The sequence below is a fragment of the Planococcus citri genome, chromosome 3, assembly GCF_950023065.1.
Source record: "Planococcus citri chromosome 3, ihPlaCitr1.1, whole genome shotgun sequence".
NCBI lineage: Eukaryota > Metazoa > Arthropoda > Insecta > Hemiptera > Pseudococcidae > Planococcus > Planococcus citri.
In genome coordinates this window covers 57,984,291-58,007,070 of record NC_088679.1, presented here as the reverse complement: position 1 = coordinate 58,007,070, position 22,780 = coordinate 57,984,291, and the positions used below count along the sequence as shown (strand labels likewise).

The window sequence follows — 22,780 nt, the reverse complement described above, 5'->3', positions numbered from 1 at the left end:
AAAATGTAAACAAAAAACAATCGAGCAAACTATTCGTGCAATTGTAATCTGAAAAAATCCTAAGGAAGTAAAGTTTCGACTTTATATAAGAGTAATAATAACATACCAGAGTAAACTAGTTAAATGGATACTCGATATTGCTGCAAAGTGGTTTTCAACACTGCCAACCCTTTTTACGTTTCTAACCCCGCGCTCCCTTTCATCAACCATCTTACTCGTATATTCGAAATACTACGCTCGGTTACAGCAGCATACCGAGGCAGGGTTCATTACACCAAACTCCAACATTATAAAAGAACTTAGTCGGTCACTCGTGAATTTAAACTCTGCAATATTGTCCCATTGGTGCTGGAGATTGAACCGGAAACTTTTAACATTCGCGGTTTATTTTGTTACGTCGTCGGCCGAATAGTTCTACTCCAGCTGTATCCACGTTGGCTTCTTAATCACTGTTTATGTAAGATGAATTTATTGCTACGAGAGTAGTACGTTTCCAGTGGAAAACTACTTGGCTGCGGAAGTCGATTTCGATTTAAATATTTTAATCGCGTCTACCACACCAATGTTGGGCCTGACTGAGAAAATTATCCTTGTTAATTTTCATCCATACGAAAGAAACTCGTTCGATTTTTTTCTTTCTCCTACAATTATCATCGTGTCGATTTCGGGCAGTATCTTTTCTTTCGTTCTTTTTGTGTTTTCTTTCTCTTTCTATAAATTTCAAATGTATTACACTCTAGAGGATTGAAAATTGATGGAAACCTTTTCACGGCTGTTTTTTCCCTTCTCTCTGTTGTATTGTGTACTCGTTTTTTTCTTTTTTTTTCTGCTTTTTACAACTTTAGCAACATCTTCAGGGGATCGCAATTTTTATGTCAAAAATTTGACATTATTTTTAAATCGTTTGATAATTGTACTCGAGTTTGTTCGCAACATGATTTTTCTTCTTCTTTTTTTTTTAACAAAGCTGTTTTTTTTTCACAATAAGTTACACGCTCGTTCAAACTTTACTGTTTGCGTTCAACTATATGAACTTTTAATGGAATTACGATATCGTTAAAACAAACTTGAAACACTCGATAGGGATTTCAAAGTTTTTTCCAACTTAATGAAATGGAAACAATGAACATTAATAAAAAAAATAAAATAAAAATAAGTAAAAGTAGAAAATTATTATGAAGGAAATGATGTCGAAGAAAATCAAATCAGTGTGTGAAAAAGTAGTTTTGGATTTATCAACGTGATTGAGCGCTCGAGGGAAATTGGTGGAATGGGAGGGGAAAAGTAAATTTGTACTTCGCTGTTTTAAAAAAGAAAAGGTACTTGGAGATCAATCACAGTACTGATTTTTTTGAATTTTTTCCACTGCTGTATTTTTCATGAAGTGGATTTATTTTTGAAATTACGAGTTTTTGCGACAATTGTCAATCATATCTAATCCACATTTGACTTTTTTTTTGTTTCAGGTGTGTACAAATTTTTATCATGAGACTAAGAAAACACGATAATAAGTAAGTAACGTCAGTTGATAATAATTCATCTTACCGAACCTACAAAAATACGTACCCATGGTACTATTGGTCTCGTATCGTTTAAAGATTGTCAAAAAATTCTACGGATTTTGAGCAAATTTAACAGAGACTTTCATTTCGAGTTGAAAATTGCCTAAAAAATGTCAGCTACGGTGGTGCTCTTGGAGGTACGAGTAGATCTGAGCCCCCAAAAATGAGGCATTTTTGAAAAAATCGTGGTTTTTTGCTTCTATTGCTACCCAACCTGTCTTGGAAAAAGTAGCCGAAAGTACTTGCAGGGGTTCTGCGTTGATCTGTGCTATTTCCGTCAAAGTTCAAGACCATTTTCAGGGTTCTACTGACCGAATAAAAACTTGCAAAATGGCATACTCGTATTTCTGAATGAATTCGTGTTTTAAAAAATTTTTCTTGGCAAATATTTCGCATTAATCATGTCATCTGACAAGTGTTGCCAACCCAAATTTCCAAAAATCCCCAGTTTCGAAGAAAAAAAATCTCAACTTTTACGAAAAATCCCCAATGTTTTTTACATTTCATAAAACTCGAAATACACGAGAGATGAAAATCCCTCGCCATCCTCTTCCCCTCTGAAAATGACTTAATTCTACTCAATCCGAGGATGATTCCAATATTGATTCAGATCCACATTCAGAATCCGACTCATCAGGGTGTATTTCTGGAACAAAATTATTAGCAAATAAGAATCAACGAAAACAAATAATTACCTATGTCTATTTAGGTACTTAACAGGTACTAAAAGTTGGTAAAAACGTAAAAGGAGCAAAATTATTAGCAAATAAGCAACGAATGCTAAAAAAAAAATGGGTTAAAATTTGTTTGTTGGATTGTTTCTTTTGAGGGGAGGGCACGAAATTTTTGGAATTAGGGGTTGGGGCATAGGGCCCACGAAACCCTTAATGCGGCACTGGTCTCATCAATTTGAGCGTTACTATTTTACGATGGATATCAGAAAGATATCTTTTCTGAAACTTGAGAAATATTTTGGAATGTAGTAGTGCCAATTTTTTGATAATTTTTGCCAGCTTCAAAAAATCAAAAAAAATAATAGGTAGTCGAAATATTGACATTTTTTTTGATTTTTTAAAATTAGTCGAAATGATGAAAAAATTAACACCACTGCGTTCCAAAATATTTCCTCAGGTTCAGGAATGCGATCTTAAAATATTTCAAGCCAAAATATTTGTCAAGAAATACCTACCTATTTTTAAAACGCGAATTAATCTAAAATCAGCGATTTGGAAATTGTCAAACCGCTCAGTATAGAACCCTAAATGTTGTCTTGACGGCAATAAAGGCTCATTTATAATGGTAATGGACATTCACAAAGAAAATTAATGAAAATAAATGAAAAAGTTGTCTGCCATTTTTTCGTTTTCATGAGTTAAACGTTTGCTAGAGTTGGTGAATCCTGATATGCAGTTCGGCAAACGGCAGGCTAATTTGGCGAGGAAGCCTGGCTGTATTGGAATCTGTGGTTTTCAATAGCACCATTTACATACAGTATAATGGTAATTACAAATGTCAATTGTGAAAATTTTGAATCGTTTCGTTTTTATAAATTTCCTGATTGATATTATATTGATAATCAGTAAAAAAGTTCAAAAATAGTAAAATTTCAGTTTACCATATTGTAAATGTCAATCTTTCTTCCGGAGAAATTGGTTGCCTTATGGATTTTTGTATGAGGTGGTGCTCCACCAAGCTCAATAATTTTGCAAATAGTGGCACACTCATTCTAGTCAACATGAAGAATATTTTTGGATCTTTTTTTGCAGGGAAGAAAGTTCTGTTAAAATAACCATCTTCTGTTCTCGTACGGTTGCTTAGTCTGACAGAATATCTGCGAGCAGCTCTTGGTTTCTTTCTTTCTTTTTTTATGAGTAGTGCCACACCCATCATTAGTGCTGACAAGTACACTAAGACTTCATTACTAACTTTCATTGTACATATAAAAAGCATTAAGAAGTTGGAAAAAAGGACTGACAGTTGAAAAAACTCTAAAAATTTGAAAAAGCACTGAAGATATCAGTGATAAGAATTTTATGCATTTTGATTGGTTATGGCCAATAACAATGCACCAATAAGCTTCCATTCAATTACCATTATAGAAATAGCTCTTTTCAGTTTCAATTGCTGGGCATAAGCGTTTAATTGAAAAGTAAATTTTCAATTACCATTATAAAAGAGCCTTAACATAAATCAACGTAGAATCTCAAATACTTGCATTTAAGATTTGGCCAATTCTCCCAAAACAGGTTCTGTAACAACAAGAGCTAAAAAACCATATTTCTTTTGAAAACTCCCCTTGGGGGGGGGTGGTCAAACCTTTCCTCCAAGGGCATCTCCGAAGCTGACATTTTTTGTGGTTAACTTTTATTTCAGAGTAAAGGTCTATGCTGAATTTGGTCAAAATCCAACGACTTTTTTTTCTGGCTATCCACCATAATAATTACGTAGGTATTACAAATTGAATACAACAACAAAAAAAAAGATTTAGAGATCATGCAAGAATTACGACCACTATTGCACCTGAACACATTAATATTGAGGTTTTATTAATCAGACACAGGAAACACATATTAATATCAAAGTTTTATCAAGGAGACATCAATACCCCGTTTTTGATCAAATCCATCCAGTACCTTCCTCCAGACGTGTTAACAGTTTCGAGGTAGCACACAAACATTTGGCTGTGAATAATCTCGAATTTGGGATACGTCGGTAATAAATTTTTAAATCGAACATTTTTTTGACCATAAAAAAATTACTTTTATAAATTTTTTTCTTATAGATGGATTGTTAGGATAGTATATACTTACAATTATTTCATTCACAAGTTTTGTAAATTAATCGTATTTGTAGGTGCAACTTCATAATTTCATAATTATTTTTGTGTGACATGTTTTTAAAACTCCTACGTGTACCCACTGCTGGCATCGGTTATAATTTCTGCCGGTATGATGGCGTTCTTCAATTGTCTTCGCTCTGCTCATATCTCTCATTATTATATTTCAGCCAATTATGCACTTCTGAAGACAAAACTTTTTCTCCGTATCCGTTACTTGTATCCAGTTATCTATGGCGTCTTGACGAATCCATTTTTCCGTTTCTTCATCACCGATATTTGGTGCGAACATAACACTTTCTCACCAATATCCCATTTATCAGCCTTGTCGTCTGAGTATACGTATCTATTTAATAAAGTGGTAGCCCCATATGGCATTCGTTGTACTCCAACCGATTGTTATTCAAATCCATGTCTGAAATCAATTTAAAGAGTGCTTGCATTATCAACCAATCTCGCCTCGTGGCATTGTTGAGCATTATTTCGACTATTTCAGAGGCCTCCTTCATTAGCTGTCTAAAGCTTTGTATCCAGGGTTGATCTTTGGATTCAGTCGATACTTCCGGTTGCTCTTTAACGCTTGGTTTTATTGAGAATGATGCAATTTGATTTATTAATCGTTTTTGCCATGATTTATTGGCTGGTGGCTGTTCGAAAGTGAACTGTGATCCCACTGGACCTGCCCCGTGGTGTACATGTGATTACCCATAACGGACATATATTACCATAAAGGTTAATTTGGTTATTTTCATAATAGCGTGGTCCCTGTTCGTTGATTTGCAATCATATAAACCTTTCATTGTCTAGTCACTGTATTGTTTCTCAATCCTTGTGCCTGCGAAGTATTTCTCGCACACTCAGTTTCCATTGGCCGGATCGCAGGTTGTATGGTGGCGGTGGCGGGTAGCGGTGCCCTTCGTGGTGGCTCTGCTTCGGAATCATGCTTATTTTCTTCATTATGACGATTTCCAAAGCCAAATTTTGAAGATGCAGACGAAAAAAATGCCCACATTGATAGAAATTTGCTGTATTTTATTGCCTGAAAATTTTTTCGATTGATTTTTTTTTTAATAACATTAATGAATAAAAAATTTAATGCTTCAAAATGCAAAATTTCATTCCCCTTTTTCAACAATTTCGACAACTCGCGAGGTAAAATGTTTACATGTCAATAAAATTGAGATAAATTCGGTAAAATAACGCCGGTGTTTTTGATTTCGATCGAATTTCATTTCAGAATTTTAAGAAATTCGGTTGTAAAACCGATACTGTCTCTATGCAGTATTAAAGTTTTTCAAAAAAAAAAAAATTATTTCAGAAGACTCCTGATTCCTGAACTTGTATAGAAAAAATTTCAATTCAAATTTTCCGCTTGTTTATAGGTAATTTCATTTTGGAATTTATTTTTTTTCTTCAAATTTAGTGATTTCTCGATTCTTACATTCAAGTGAGAAAACATCTCAATTTCTCCTTCAAATTCCGAAATGAAATTTCAACCAATTTTCAAAATCTTAGCAGAAGCAGAAATATTTAAAATTTAACCTAATTCTCAAGAAGTTTAGATTTTCATCAGTGTGTTCAGAGTTTTTGCGCGAAGCGCGAAAAAACTCTATTGTAACCACTTTTTCATTGTCGTCGTCGTACTTTCATCAATAATACATTATCCAATCGAGTAGTATTTTAGTTATAAGCCAATCAGCGAGTAGATTTTTAAAATGCTTAGCAATATGCAAAAATAATTGGCTATGTTTTTGTTTGTTTCTAAATTCCGAATTCAATTCAAAATTTTATTGTTGATAATATGATAGTAAAAGTCGTCGGAAATTTTATGAAAATCGGGCATCTTTCTAAGAATCTATATAAGAATTGAAACGGTAAATTCAGAAAAATCAATTCTCAAGTTGATGGTAAATGTCTGAGGTGAGATTATATTGATCATAATCATCAAGGTTTGTTGAAGAAATATTCAAAAGCATAGAGCATTAGATCACCCAATAAGCAAAAGGTAAATGCAAAAACTCTCTTGCAATCAGCGAATAGCTTCCGAAATGAAATTTGATCAAATTTAAAAACTTTTGTATTATTTTACCCTATTTTATTCAATGTTTGCTCCGATGCAAAAATATTGTCATTTGTGAGCTGTCGAAGTTATTGAAAAGAAATTGAAATTTTGTGCTTTGAAGCATTAAAGTTTTTCTTATCCGGTCTTATTGAAAAATTGAAGAAAACAGCCGAAAAAATGTTCAGCTAATAGAATTTTTGAACCGATTTTTATAATCGTGGATTTTTGCTTTGTCTGCATCTGTAAATTTGGCTTCCGAAATCAACATAATGTTTTGGAGAAAATTGAGGAAAATCCTCCATTCTCGAAGTGAATGATCATTCGAATTCGATTACTTACTTTTCAAGCTTAGAAAATTGAACGTTCAGATATAAATTTAAGTAAAGTTTTTACCAGGAAATATTTGATGAAGCAAAAAGTTTACAAATTTGAGAATGTACACAAGTTTACAATGTTTACATACTTGATAATTTAAGCGAATACAATGTTGCAAACTTGAGCGATGAAGATTTTACAAGTAATTCAAGCTGACACAGTGCCTCTTCGAATCCAGGAGGCACTGGTGTCAAAAGTCGTTTGTTCTGGGTTTCCAAGTTGGCACAGTGGCCTGCTCGAATTCATCAAAAATAAAAAATAAAAAAAATGCCTAACCTCTCTACTAATTTATTATTTTCCATCAAAAAAATTAATGTTGGCGAGGTTACTTCAACAATATTAAAAAAAATTAAAAACGAGGGGGAAAAAATATATCAACTGTGAACGTTGAGATACTTCGGATATGGTACGGTTTCATTTTTAGAATTAAACCTGATTGTGAGACTAAAAATGGAAGCTCGAGAACTTGCATTCTTTCTGTCGAGTGTCGTTCAGCTTTGACTTCTTTCTGAATTCTCTCTACTACTCCGGTCCTCCTCTGACCAGGCTCTCGAAGAATTACCTTCAAATTAATCCTGGTCGTAAATTGTTTTAGTGATTTCTTCAAGAATTTTAAAGTAAAAAAAAAATTAGCTGATAAATAAAATAACATCCCTCAAGGAGATCAAAGCTCTTGAAGTCATAAAATTATTACATTCCGAGACCCACTTACAGTATATTTTTTCCTACTTCATCTCGAATTGAAGTTACAGAGGAAATTTGCTCCTACATAAAGGTGGGTATACTTTTCAAAACCCCGATCGCCAGGCCACAAAAGCTACGCTTCATCGAACCGTGTACTGTACTCGTACATTTGGTCATGACAAGCCCTTTGTCGGAGGCCTTTGCGGAAGATGAAATTATTAGGTACCTACCTACCTATCTATCTACATGTGCATTCATCGTTTCAAAAAGCATCTACCGAATTACTCATTTAAATAACGTTATAGGTACATTCGACATTTACGAGTAGAAAAAATTCAAGAGATGGAAAAGCTTCCCCTTATGTCAAATCCATCTTAAAACGAGCCAAAATCCATAAAAAAATTGATAAAATTTCCACTACATGTGTGCAATGGTTCGATAAACATTTAATATTTTAATTGTATGGCAAACCGCGGTAATTCTTGGCAATTTACACGACATATAGTTGGTGGAATTTTATTACCAGCGACCGCGTTTTCATAGCCCATCATTAAAATAGTGACGTATTCGTCGTAAAAATCTCGTAAAAGGTCGTAAAATGTCGAGTCGCATTCTCGATTTAACAAATCGTCGACCAGCGGGCAAGCCAATGAAAAATTCACGCGGAAAAATATTTCACCCTTTAGGGGTCTAATTTGAGATGAGCGCGAGTGCACGCACGCAGTCACGTATTCTCCTGCAGCCAAACGATAAAATTCCTCTTATTTGTTCCGAGTAAATAATATAAAAAAATTACCCCAAAATCAAACGAAAATTTACGTTGTCGTAAAACATCGATGGCTTAATTCGAAGACTATTTGATATTCTTTTGCTTCGTTTTTCTATCATTTTTAAATAACCTACGTACCGCATCGATGCCATAAAATACAGGAAATTTAATAAAAGAATTGTCTATATGTAGACTGGGATTATACTAAACCAACCCTTAGAACACTGACGACAAAAAAAAAAAGATTTCTATATAATTGACAACTGAACAACTACCTACCTATAGAGCAAAGAAGTATTTTCTTTTCCGAGTTTTCAATTTAATGTGGAGTAAAAAGCGTCACGCTGTTTTTTCCTCCTGTTAGATTAAGTATTCTGCAAAAGATTCGTGTTAGCTTTGACATATTTTGACGTATGAAGTTCGATATACCTGGCGCGTATTTAATAATCTGTGTGCTGTGTTTACCTAGATAGTTTCGTCTTGGAAGAGGAAAAAGGCGCGATGTTGGTCGTGAAAATGACGAAAGTTGTGATTCTAATGAAAATTATCAAGTGTTGGAAAGGCTTTACCTGCTGAAAGCGACAAAATATTTCCAGTAATTTGAAGGTTGCTTAAAAAAATGACTGAATTTGTAATGAATAGTTGTTCATTGTGGAAGACGTCGTTAATGAAAGAAGAGGATAAAAATGATACCTACTAATTCGGTCAAAGATGGATCAACAATAACATGCAAAACTGAAAAAAATGATCTCGATCATCTTTAAACGGTAGTCTGAATCATTCGGTGTATACTGTGTATTCATTAAAAATTGATCTCAAGAGAAATCAATTTAAGAGGAGGAATAAAATATTTATTGCGGAAGAGGTACATAGCTGTAACTGAGCTATGACTTCAAATTTTCAGAAGATGATTGATGTAAGGAGTATATTATTGAGTTGTGGATATGTTGAAGATTGAAGCTTGAAAAACGAAAAGAAAAACAATAATAATAACGGTCGGTGGTTAGCAAAAACCTTCTTGCAATCAATAGTGAATTATCAGTTCATTGGATGTTTACACATTGGCGTTGGACTGGTTGCTGAATTTGTGCTTTTTTCCCTTCAAATTATACAGAGTGGGTCAAAAGTTAGTATTCCAATGGAAATTTCCTTGTGTACAAACTTTGAAAATTAATTATTCGAGTTCAAGTCAACCAAAATTCAATCTCTTCGGCTCGTATAAAAGCTCCAAGGTTGGAGATTTCGGGGTAAATTTTTTATCAATTTCGGTCCACGGAAAGGGATGCTGCAGGGGTTCCAAACTAGGTGTCTCTTACACATATCGCTAATTAGGATAATTTTCGAGCCCGTGGCACGCGATTCAAACTTTGAATTGACCGTTTTGGGTGGTGAAAATGGTCGAACAGACAAACCAACCACGAAATCGTGTTCAGCATGTCAATTTATCCCTGTAAGCGTTATTTTCGTGGCCATATCGCGTATAATGCCAAAAATCGTATTTTCACCTGTAGAATTTCGAGTTTCAAACCGGTACAAAGGTAAATAATGGTCAAATAAAAAAACCTATCCTAGATTCGGTTTTTACGGGTCGAATTACTCCCATCTAGACACTTTTCGCGATTATTTTGGGCGAAATTTGAAATATTTAATTTTTTGACTTTTTCAAGTCTATTATCCGATTTGCAAAAAATTGAAAATCTTGATCTAAAATTTAAAAAAAATTATTTATGGTATCACAACGGTATATAAATGATGAAAAAAATTAACAATTACAAAAGGTGCTCAAATTGAGCATCGCCTGTTTCAATGCATGCGAGATATCGTCTTTTGTTGGCCTCGATCATTCTGCGTAATAAGGGCAAGTCGTTGTTCAAGATAGCGAATTCCCCACGAATAGCTGCTGTAAAAGGTGGCCGATGGTCGCCACAGGGGTTTAAAAACCCCTACCTTATTTATGATGCTCCATACGCTAATATCGAGTAGAGTGAAATCTGGTGAACGCGGAGACCAAGGAGTATTGCCTCCTCGTCCTATCCAACCTGGAAAGTTTTCATTTAGATAATATCGAACTACAAAGTGTGAAATGGGCTGGGGCTCCATTCAGCTGATGATAATGATCTCGCGATCAACAAATCTGGGATCTGCATCCAGAGCTGAAAATTGACATGCAGAATACGAGTTCGTAGTTGGTTTGTCTATTCGACCATTTTTAATACTCAAAACGATCAATTCAAAATAATTAGTAAAGTGACAATATTTTACGAATTCGAAATTTTCGACACAAATTAGCGATATGTGTGAGAGACACCCAGTTTGAAACCCCTGCAACATATATCCCTTTCCTTGGACCGAAATTGACAAAAATTTTACCCCGAAATCTCCAAGTTTGGAGATTTTATACAAGCCAAAGAGATTGAATTTTGCTCGACTTGATCTCGAGTAATAAATTTTCAAACTTTGTTCACTAGAAAATTTCCATCAAAATCCAACTTTTGCCCCACTCTTTATTTTTTTTCTCAACTTTTATGGATGGTCGTTGGTCAAAGAATCCTTTGAAATATTTATAAGTACCTACCTATTCAAAGTGGAAGCTTCACATCCTTCTGAAATTTCTATGCAAAAATTTTTAATCATGGTCATAAATTCCATAACTTAATCACTTTCTTATTTTTAGGCAGAGAGACGATTTTTTGTGAATTGTAACTCTGAATTTGAACTTCGAACTAATCTGTTGCGAATGTTTTTATGACAATCCATGAAGAAAGAAAAAAGTATATAAATAAATGACATGAAAGAAGTATAGGAGTTCAGTAACCAGTCCGTCTAATACACGGATTAATCAATATGGTAGTTTTAAGATTATATTATAAGGATACAAGCAAATATTACTCATAAAACTTTATTAAAAAAATAAAATAAATAATCATAACATAACTGATTTCAAACGGGACCATTTAAAAAAATCAAACTATTCTTGATAGGTATATTTCTTTGTCAAATTACCTGTACACTCCTAAAAAAATTTACATCACAAACTAAGATTTATCAATATCGTAAAAAGAAACAAAAATTGTTATACGAGTAGTAACCAAGTAGAACTTGAATTTTGTTTGAAATGCACCAGACAAAATTCTTATAATTATTTTGATTTAAGATCTTGTTTGATGATTTTGCATACTTGTCAATAATTTGAATGCAGAAACAACATAACAATCTATAAGTGAACAAAAAATACATTTTCAATTTTTTTTGTAGGTATTTTCTCATTACAAAAAAATTTTGAAAAATAACTTAGGCCTACTGGTTTTTATTTTTTGGCATGATTTTTACTTTCTGTTTCCAGGTTTTTGTTTCTTTTATCCTCGTCAACTTTTTGTTCAATGTTTTCAAAAACATCTTTTTTTTTTTTTTCATTTTCTAATATTTCGTTATACTTACCATTTACCTACGATTCAGCTTCTGAAAATAATTGTAGCAAGTAAGTAAGAAACATAAAGAAATGGCAATTACCTACTAAGTTTAGGCTATCTACATCTACCTACCTTCTGCTGCACATTCTAAGAAGTCATCAACGAACTCATCATATGCTTTTTCATATTCAGTTGAATTATAATTTGGCCCAAAAAGTTCTCCTGTTCCAAATTTTTTCAGTTCTTCAAAGTATTCTTTTTTCATTTTTTCTTCAGCTTCAATCTGCTTTTGATTATCCGTTTTATATCAAATTACATACTTATAAAATTTCAACAAATGAAATCAAAATATTTTTCAATCACTATACATCAATCCTATTCGTTCCTGAATTTCTTCAATTTGTTCTTCATTGTCATCATCAGTTGAACTATCATTACTTCCTACATTTCTTTGTTTTCTTTGCCATTCGGAACTTTTTTATTTTCTTTTGCGTTTTGCACTTCTCAAATTCCTAGAACGATTTGATTTTGTTGGAGTCGCCATTATCAAATACCCTATCAAAAACAAATACCTGCAACACCCTATCACATTCTAAATAAAATCAATCAATAATCTGAATGAGAAATACGTTTTGTTTACCTTTAATGAATTTGTCAATTTTGGTACCGGTACTTAACAAATTGGAAATATTTGGCTGCAAAGTATGAGCTAAAAGTTGAGTGACATCATAAAAATTTTTGAAGCTCAATTATGGCTTTTCGAGGGAAAATTTATCAATTTTTAGTCGGAGCTTGAAGCACATTTTTGGCTCGAGCCAGCTGCAAAGTATGAGGTCAAAGTTGAGTGATGTCATAAAAATAGATAATAGTAAAATGCTTGGCAAATCGGAAATGTTCTATGGCAAAATACTAACAACCAGTTTTAATTTATGATCACCGGTAACCTTACTGCATGGTAAAACCGTCACTCTGTCTTTATTCTTTTTGTAACCAGGAGCACTCATTTCTGATTTTAATGCAAATGTGCTTGAGGGCAACTTTCAAAAATTTAAACCAGTAAATTCAGAATTCATCTCTTTGTCGTGAAACAGTAGCCCCTATTTGTTTGCTTAAATCTTTCATGCCTCGGGGTTCTGTATTTTCCACATTCTCCCAATATTAACATAATTTTTAATTTCAAATTTATAAAAATATAAATGTATTCTTACCTGTAGTACCTAATAGTACCTAGACACTCCTGGATTTCAATTCTGTGAAACATGAGGCACAGGTATTAGATGTACATATGTTATTTGAATAAATGGATTAAAAACTACCAGATACTCCACCATGTTGACGTCTCGTTCATCTGTCACATCATCTTTTTGGTAACACTGGTAACAGTAATATTTCATCAGATTGGTTCGATCGATTTCTAAAAATCAGTAATTCTCAATTCTCATCTTCATAGTGGTCTTTGCCTGTATTGTTGTGATATTTGATTAAATTTTTCTGATTTTTTTTCTCTTACAATTTTCTTTGAGCAAATAGATCATTTTAATTCGCAGTGATAGATAAGTGATGAAGCTTTTTCTTTGCTTTGATTTGTAGCGGCACAACGACGACCGCGACATTGTGAAAATCGACAAAAATACAAGAAAAAACCATAAAAACAAAACAAAGCAATTCAAACCAAAATACCATAACCATTAAGCCCACAACACTTACACTTAGAATTTTCATAACTTTTAATTCTTTGTGAGTTTCAAATGTCATGGTTTAATAGCCATAATTTTTAATTTCAAATTTTAGAAAAATAAAAATTTATTTTTACCTATAGAGTTTCAAATGCCATGGTTTAATAGCCATAATTTTTAATTTCAAATTTAAAAAAAATAAAAATTTATTCTTACCTATAGTATACCTATACGCTTATGCAGTTATCAATCGCTTTTTTGACTGGAGTAGTTTGTGCATTCAATGGTGACCAGTCCTGGAATTATTTTTCTTAAATCAGTGTAAAGTGACTGTTGCTCTCCAGTCATGACATTTGTTGTGTCCATCGAAATTACAACTATGTAGTTGAGTAGCATTATAATTTGTATTCGTCGTTCGAACATCAACAATAATGAATTCATGAATAATTCTTTTTCAATCAATTGGTCCTCAACACAAAGAACTATACGTTTGTTTGAGGGAGTCCTCTTTTCTGAAATTGTACCCCAGAAACCGTCTAAATGTTGGGGAGAAAGAGAATACCCTGGCTACTTTTTCTTATTTATTCAAATTGTTCTCATGTCACACAGAAAGACCTATAGGAAGTTGCTTGTGGTCTCGTTTTCTCAAGTTCTGGTTTTCACCTTTATAGTTTCCGGTGATTCGGTTAGGGCTTCATTTTTTCCAGGTCCGTAGCCAGAGGGCGTGGGGAGGGGACTAAAAAGCAAACCCATGCGTTCTATTTTTGACCCACCGAATCGCTTCGAATTGCTTGGAGAAGTTCTGGAGCTTCCAGCAGATTTTAAAAAAATGTTGAAATTGGAAAGCTGAAATTTTTACTGTGTTCTTTCAATTTCAACATTCTGGATCGATTGGAAACTGGTTTCAAACCGTTTTGGAGTTTCCAGCTATATTTTGAAAAATGGATTTCCCAATTGAAAATTAAAGAAAATTACTTACTTACTGTGAGTATCCTTTAATTCAGCTAATTAGATTTTTCTCGACTCTCTCACTTGATTAAGGATGACTTTGAGACGTTTTGTTTTGTAGCTTCAAGCAAATTTTGGAATTTCCATTTTTCCAGACAATCACATTTAAATTATCGAAATGAACTTGAGAACTAATAAACGCGTTCAGTGCATGTTAGTGTTCTACATAACTCACCACCACACTTTTCCAAAATTGGCTTCAGCCTGTGCAAAACCATAATTATATTTTTCAAATTTTCCATTACATTAATTTGCGGGAGAGAATGTAGGTACATTTTGGAATTGGTGGAACTCAATTTTGGAAAAATAGCGTGTAAATCGTTCAATTAGGTCACTAACAAGAGCTAATCGCGTTTATACGTGCTGAAGTTGATTTGGACAACTTTTTGAAATTTTTTGAAAATGTGGAATTTTTAAAATACCACTGCATGCTCTAAAATGGCTCGAAACTACCTTGAATTTCGGTTTGACAATGCCCTGAAGTGCCTCACGCCTCACTTCACGGAGTATATCGCGAATATAGGCTGCATATTACTTACAAATTCTGGTCTTAAATGCGTTATTATTGTTAAGTATACCTTCATTTATATTATGCTGATCCTAGCCCAAAGATTTTCTATAGAAATCCAAAAATGCGCTTTAGCATCCGAATTTTTTGCCATTTTATGTGCACCCTGTACCACAATGTTACATTACGATTTACGATATCTACTGATCAGTAAAAGTGTGAATTATTATAACATTGACCGAACAAATATCGATATCTGTTACTTAGTTACTTTCATTGCATGATTCCAGAAGCTTCAATCTCTTATTTTCTACACGAAGTGATCGATTTTCTTCTTCGAGTATTCTTATCTTGTCCTTTAATCGATCATTTGAAAGATTGCTGTGACCGTCTTCGCTTTCTTCATTTTCGGAAGGTGACGAATAGTTTTCACCAAGGGTTTTGAGCAAATCTGTTTTGATCTTTCTTCCGGCGGTGGCAACGGAATGATGTACATATTTTTGCTTGCGCATTGGATAGCCTTCGAAAGAGTTGATCCTTGAGAACGATTGCAGTATTCGATTTATTTTGAACTGCTTTGAAGACGTTACAAAATTGCAACGTTTCGTTTCCGTTTCACGAAGCATTTTTGTGTGATTTCTGACGATTATCCCTGCCCATGCTTCGCGAATACCTGTCGAGTGAGATTTCAAACTCGCTTCTCGTTTAGGTAAGTACGTATTTAATTTTCTGATGGCCGTTTTTCTCGCGAAGATGATTTCAAAACATTGAAATGGAAAAATTCTGAAATATTACCTTGTATGAATAAATGAATACATGAATTTACTTACGTCTACGCTTAAGGAATTTTATGATTTTGGTTATGTCTTGGTAAGATGACTGTTTTAAATTGGCGCTTTTCGTGATTTCGTAGTAATCATCGTTCCAGAGGTCGATAGCAATACTATCCATGCACAAACTGCTCAATAAATTCTCTCATCAGCGCAAACCACACCCCACCCTCATTACTAATTTGCCACAGCGTACTGAAATTAACAGCGGTTGTATTTTTTTCAATTATTTAATAAAAACGATATGCAAATGAAGTATAAAATGTTAATTTAGAAAAACTTCTTAGCTCGGCGATATTATTATAATTTACATACAAAATACTTTTCGCAGAAAGTTTATTCTTTCTTATCGTTGATATTTAGCTCTTATTTTTGCATCGCGAAGACAGTAGTTATTTTTTTTTTTTTTGCTATGTGCGAATAGTTTCGAAGTTCGTAGCCTATGGCGCGATAGCGACCGAAACTTGCACCGCTTCGTTTACCATAATAATAGCGTACTTTTTCGTTCACCTCACATTGGAATTTATTTTTCTTATTATATCCGACTTGCACGACACTCCGGAATTATACGTACTCGAAACTACTCGCCAAGAGTTTCACATTTTTATGAATTTCAGTAACCTTCTGTGAAGAAAACCCATCCACACTTCGGGTTTCGTGCGAAAACTCCACCAAAAAAAAACCACTTCTATTTTCTTATCGGCAAAGAGACCTAAACGCATTAAAAAAATCGCTTTAAAAAGTACCTAACCTCTACCTCGAAAACTCGACATACCAAAATTTACCTCCCAGCTAACTTTCTTTGTGGTGGTTATTTTTTTTTCAACTTTATATTTTCTCACTAGTATAGAAAAAAAACTGTCGACCGGGGCAAAAAACCAAACCGAAAATTGCCTTCGCATAAACCACAATAACCGCACATCGAGAAACAAGCCCTAGCTATTAACAGATCACTTACGACAAATAATGAGTATAAAAAACACAAAACTAGGGTATCGGATTTGCGAAAAGAATCAAATTTGTTAAAATAATATTTCCGTTATTTCAATTCTAAGCGATAAACGCGGCTTTCCGCATTGCATTTTTAACCAAATTCCCCAACACCGACTATACCGACTCGTCCACTTGTTCTAGTTTATTCTCCGCATCCTCGAGTAAAACTTTTTTCATCTTTGCAATATTTCTCGTCGCTTTCTACGTATAGTAAAAGTTTGTTTTTTAGGTTTTTTTCCTCCTTTAAGTTCACTCCACTCTCGATGTTGGTGAAAGTTTTCAGGCTCCTGGAAGAAAAATCTGTCGTGTGTTGTCGAGTATATGTTGGTCGATAAGAGATCGTCCTAATAAGGGGATGTCTGTTTCTGTGTCGAATTTTTTTTTCGTGGTGGAATTTTACTTTCGTGTAAAGAGAGTAATTTGTAATGTGTTGATGAGTTTTGTTCTCGATTTTTTTGAGGGGTTGGGTGAAAGCAATGTAATTATTATGGTGTGATTTTGTTTTCAAGTACCTATTTCTAATGTCGAATTAAATGGATCGGGTGATCGAAAAATTGAATTTTTTGTGCCTTGAGGTGCACTTTCTAGTTCACAGAACTGGTCATTTGAAATTGATACTATGATTCCAGTGTGCGAATCTGTTGGCTCTACCATTTGACGGACGTCTGATGATTGGTCAAAGAATTTATAAAACGCTTCGTATTGGAGAACTTGATGATCAGTCTGGAAAATACATTTCGTATAGACGAGAATTTGTCATCTTCATTTCTTTTGTCTCTGTTATCAAACTGGATGCAGTTGATCAAAAATGAAAAACGATTTTTCGATATGGTCATTATACTTAGTTGAATAGGAATTGCACTTACCCCGTTTATTTAATAGTTTTACTTAAAACAAATTTAAACAATAAGTAAATTCACGAAAATAAAATTGGAACACAACTAAGTTAATTGCACTTTGCTAATATACATACGACTTGAAACATGGTTGAAAAATCACATAATGTTGTATTTAATGTAGGTACCTACTTTTTGGTTGCACTTTAAGGCCTATTTGGGCCACTTATTTTTTACAAAAGTAACGTTGAAAATCTTGAACCTGGACACTTTTTGATTCGTGCACAGAGAGAGTTATTGTATGTATACCAATTGACGAAAGTACGTATCAAAATATAAACAGGAAAAACGAATCAGTAAGAGGAGAACGAAGCGAATGAATATATTTTGTAAATAGAAAGGTAAGTTTAACAGGAAATAAACATAAGAGTTGATAGCCAAATATTATGAGGTGAATATATTTTTAACACTCCCTTCTTCACCGAGTGGAGTAGGAGAAACGAAGATACAGAATAGAATTCGGAACAGATAAGAGGTTGAATATTCGGAACAGATTAAAGTTGAAGTAGGAGATGAAACATTAAATTTTGAGATTATTCTTCAGTTTTGCTGATCCTGGAGCATCAAGTACAAAAATATTAAAGATTAATTATTTAGATGAAAACTTATTTTTTAGCTTTCTAATTTTATTCTTATTTTTTCGAATTTTTCCTCTCAACCTTGTACTTTCAGTAGGTGTATATTTATAAGAACTTCGATTCGAATTATTCATGAGACAACTGACCAGATACTCAAACTTATCTTTTGACAAAGGGTTAGTTAAGACATCAGCGGGTTGCTGATTTTTTATCCATTTTATTGTGACTTGCCCTTCCTGAACAGCCTGAAGAATATAATGCGCTCTTATGTCAACAAGATGTCGTAATTTTACATATTTATTGGTTTCAGCCAGAGCTTTAGCTGATGTGCTGTCTTCATACAAAATTACAGGCTCCATTTGTTTTCGAATCATGAACTCAACAACTGCTTTGATAGAAATCGCCTCCTTTGCTGCTTCTGATAAAGCAATATATTCAGCCTCAGCTGTTGAAAGAGCTACATACCTCTGTTTCATGTTTTTCCAAGAGACTAAATCACCGAATAATTTTATAGCTAGTTATACCACTTGTAGATTCTTTATCTTCTTCACCACCAAAACTTGCATCTGCATAACCTTCAATCCTATCATCATTAGAATTGAAAATTAATCCCTTATCGGTAGTCCCTCTCAAATAACGAAAAATGATAATTATTTTTTCCCAATCCGCGATTTTAAATGTAAACGTTGTTTTCTACTACTTATTAAATTCACTGCATGAGAAATATCTGGTCTGGTTCCACCAGCTAAATAATATAACAAACTTCCAATAGCGGCTTGAAATAATTTCTCATCTATTTTTTCTTCAGACTCATATTCTTCTCCCTTCTTCAAAGCATTTGGTAACATCGGAACACCAATAGGAATACAATTTTGCATTTTGAAGGTTTTCAACATTTCTTCAGTATATTTTTTCTGATGAATAAAAAGTTGACCATTTACAGAAGAATTTTTATCAGTCACATGATCTGCGAATTCTCTCCAAGTATGAATGTTTTTTAATCGCTCATTTTCTTGAAACTGAGGAAGTTAGGGAAAATTTTTGTCTGGACATCGATTGATGAGGATGAAATTTCCTATTGATTGATACAACTTTTTTTCAATTTCATTCAAAAAAGGGCGATTTTCACATTCTTTTTATGAACAGATTCATTTTAGTATGTTAATTTTGAATTGAAATTACGCAAAATTTTGAGTGAACATGAACACAATTGGTACTTAGTTTAGTAAACCAAAATGTTCAAAATGTTATCTTCTATCAAATGATTTTTTATTTACCAAAAGCGCTAGCGTTTGCTGATCAAAAGTTTCTGAAGCTGAAGGTTGTAAAAATTAGCCACGCGTAGTAAAAATCACAACTTGTTAAAGTAGAATAACTAGGTACCTACTTACTATAGTGAAGTTAGTACCAAAGCTTTGGTAACATTTGAACTTAACACATTAACGCGTTGGGTAAAAAACCATTTGAAAGACGATAAAATTCTGAACATTTCGGTTTATTTAACTACACTACGTATGTGTTCCCTAAGAATTTTGAGTAATTTAAATTTAAAGTTGATATTCAGACAAATTTGTCCATGAAAAGAATGTGAAAATCGTCATTTTTGTACAAAATTGAAAAAAAAAAGGCACCATATGGTAGGAAAATTTATCCTCTTTAATATGTCCAGACAAAAATTTTCCCAATTCCCTTCAATTCCAAGAAAAATTTGCAATTTCAAGTTTGCATTAGTTTTCTTTGAAACAAATCACCACATTTTGATTCAATTGAACATGAAACAGTCGATATTTTGACAATATCGATACTAAGTACTAGGTACGTAAGTTAGGTATCACAAAAGTATCAAACAAGAAAATCAAAAGCAAAAACTATCTTGCAATTGGCGGTTTGCTGGAACAAGAAAACAACTACTTTTGGCTGTCAATGTAAAAGAATCGCCCTTGCGTAATGCGTATAAGTATCACTGACTGCCAATTTTTAGGAAAAACATTATTTATCCAGATTTACAAAATGCTACACTTGTTATTCCTAAATCCCTCACCTCATTGGTTAAATCCATCAGCCAAATAAATTACACAAATTTCTGAAAAAAATTTCAATTACCTACTAATTTTTCGTTTTAAACTTTTCTTGGGCTCTACTTTAGCATTATTCAAATCCAAACTTTCTAAACTAGCTAAATAAGCACCAAGTCTTGGTCGTTGCCAACCATTTCTTGGTGGGGACTTATCAAATGTAGTACTACTATAAAATGAGGAAATTTCCCCTAAATTATTATTCTCTATATCTACATTATTATCTACAGCTAACACTAATTTATTGTGCTTTACTCATATTAACATGATCCTTGATTCTCTTCTGCTTAGCTAAAGCCTTCAATTGAAGCCATTTTGTATTGATTATACTAGACGGCTCATTGGCTACTGCAGCTTTTGCTGGTTCAATAGGCACTATTTGAATTGAATAAAGAACTGTGGAAAGGGAAAATATTCCCTATAATAACATGGAAAAATAATTGTTTACCTATTTAAAAATAGAAAACACACACGAAAAAAGTTGAAATTAAAAATTGAAATATAACGACTGAATATAGAGGGTGTCCAGTTAGTTGTGATCCAAATTTCAGATTTTGATATAACTGGGTACAATTAGAAAAAAAGTTATGTGAAGGTGTGGGTTATCTCTAAATTTGAAAAGACAATACATTTTCAAAATGTAAGACTCAAAATCAAATTTTGATCTCGATGGTCGTTATTACTTAACGAAAATTAATTATTATGATTTTTTGCATAACTTGCAAATTGAAGGGGTACAAATTATTTATAATTTCAAAAAATTGCTATAAAAAAATAAATGCTGCAATGAAATGCTATACCTAATATCAAAAAATAAACAAATTTTTTTATGATTATTTTTATTCGTAAAATAAAAATTTTATGGACATTTTTTTATCATTTTAAAATTGAAAATATTTTTTGGAGCTCGAGAATTAAACATAAAACATAAATAATGACATTTTTAGGTAATTGAAAATTATTGAGCTTCAAATAATTTTTGAATTTTGTACTACCTAAAATAAATTATAATGATAACAATTTGTCAATTTTTTGATGTAGAATTCATCGAGGGATTAATTTTTTCTACAGCGATTTTTGGAAATAAATACCTAGTTATTTGTAGCCACTTCAATTTAAAAGTTATGCAAAAATTCATTATGAATAATTTTGATTTTAGGTCTTTAATTTTGAAAACGTATTTTAGCCTCCTTAAATTTTAAAGATGTGCCGCACTGTAACATAACCTTTTTTTTTTAGTTGTATCCGGTTGTATCCAAATCTGAATTTTGTATGTACCTCGCAACTAACCGAATGTTAAAAAAAATTATTTTAAAAAATTGAAAAAATCATTATTTTTCTTACTATGAGATTGTTTCTATCAACTATTTGGTGGAAGTTCATCATCATTCTCGCTGCATTTCTCATGCTTCATCTATGTGCAGAGGAATGTCGATTGTTGGTACCAAAATCGTGTTAAGCTGCGTAAGAGCGCTGATGGTGATTTCGTTCATTATAGCCCAGTATGCCAGCTCAACGATTCGTTCATGAGTACATATGAGCCATGTTGTTCATTATGGAGTACGTTCTTATCTATGGACATTTTCTGTTTCGTAGAATCGTCGTCGTCGTAGTCGCGCTCCTTTACAGGAGATAGCGTATATGTCCATCTATATTAGCCGGTATCTAGCGTATCTAATTGTTTCTTTCAGGGTCTTGCAGGGGGAGTTGGCCGGTGAGTTTGTTGTTAACAGTTCCGATCGTTTCCTGCCTCTCGTCGATCTTCCTTGGATTTTCCCCTGTACCGCTAGCATGAAAATACCGTTTACCTAGGGGGAAAAGACCAACGTGTTGATTCACAAGCACAGGGTATAAAATGGAATAGGTGAATAATTTTAAATAATTGGTCAAAAGAGTTGAAACAGAATCAAACTCTTTAATAAGAGTCGTCGATTCAGAATTTGACTCTTTTTAAAAACAGTTTCGAAAGAGTTGAGTTGGAACTCTCTTCAAAAGAAGTGATTTGAATCAACTAAAGAGTTGATTCATTTTTTGAATGAGTGCTAGACTCTGAATATCACGTTGGTTCTGATAGTAAATTTAGATCAGCAGTTGACAAGACTAAAAAAATGAAACTTATGGGTACCTATACTTGAATCGGTCAGTACGGAAAGGTAACAAGTCACATTTTTGAAAAAAAAATTTTTTGCGGAAATGGGGGTTTCAAAGTACGGCGGATCGACTGGTGATGTCAGATTTCCGCAAAACTGCCGGGAAAGTGGTATTTGGGCGCAGAAAAAGGGCGGATTCGCATTTATGACTTTTTTGTAAAATGTTTTAAATTCCTTGAAAAATAACTAACATTTTTGAGAAGACCATTTTTTGAAATTTAAGTTAATCTCTGAACTGAAAAATGATGAAAAAATTAACAACTTCGGCAAAAAGTCTTAGAACTCAAGGGGTTTTTGGTCAATTTAAACGAGATAGCAGTCTAAATGATGTACTTAGATGTAGAATCAAGCCCCATTCGTGCCCGAGA

The 22,780-nt window shown here is 33.2% G+C and overlaps 1 protein-coding gene across 5 annotated transcripts in view; it reads left to right on the top strand.

The window, feature by feature from the left end:
* The window catches only part of LOC135841343 (dipeptidase 1-like), a 705,386-nt gene that overhangs the window by 338,822 nt on the left and 343,784 nt on the right, over nt 1-22,780 (top strand). Inside the window, exon 1 of one of the 5 annotated variants that reach the window (XM_065358265.1) lies at nt 1,493-1,511. The exons of the other annotated variants lie outside the window; for them this stretch is intronic. The gene's annotated coding sequence lies outside the window, so the exon portion shown is untranslated. Of the gene's footprint in view, nt 1-1,492; nt 1,512-22,780 lie in introns of those variants that run through there. 5 annotated transcript variants of the gene reach the window in all.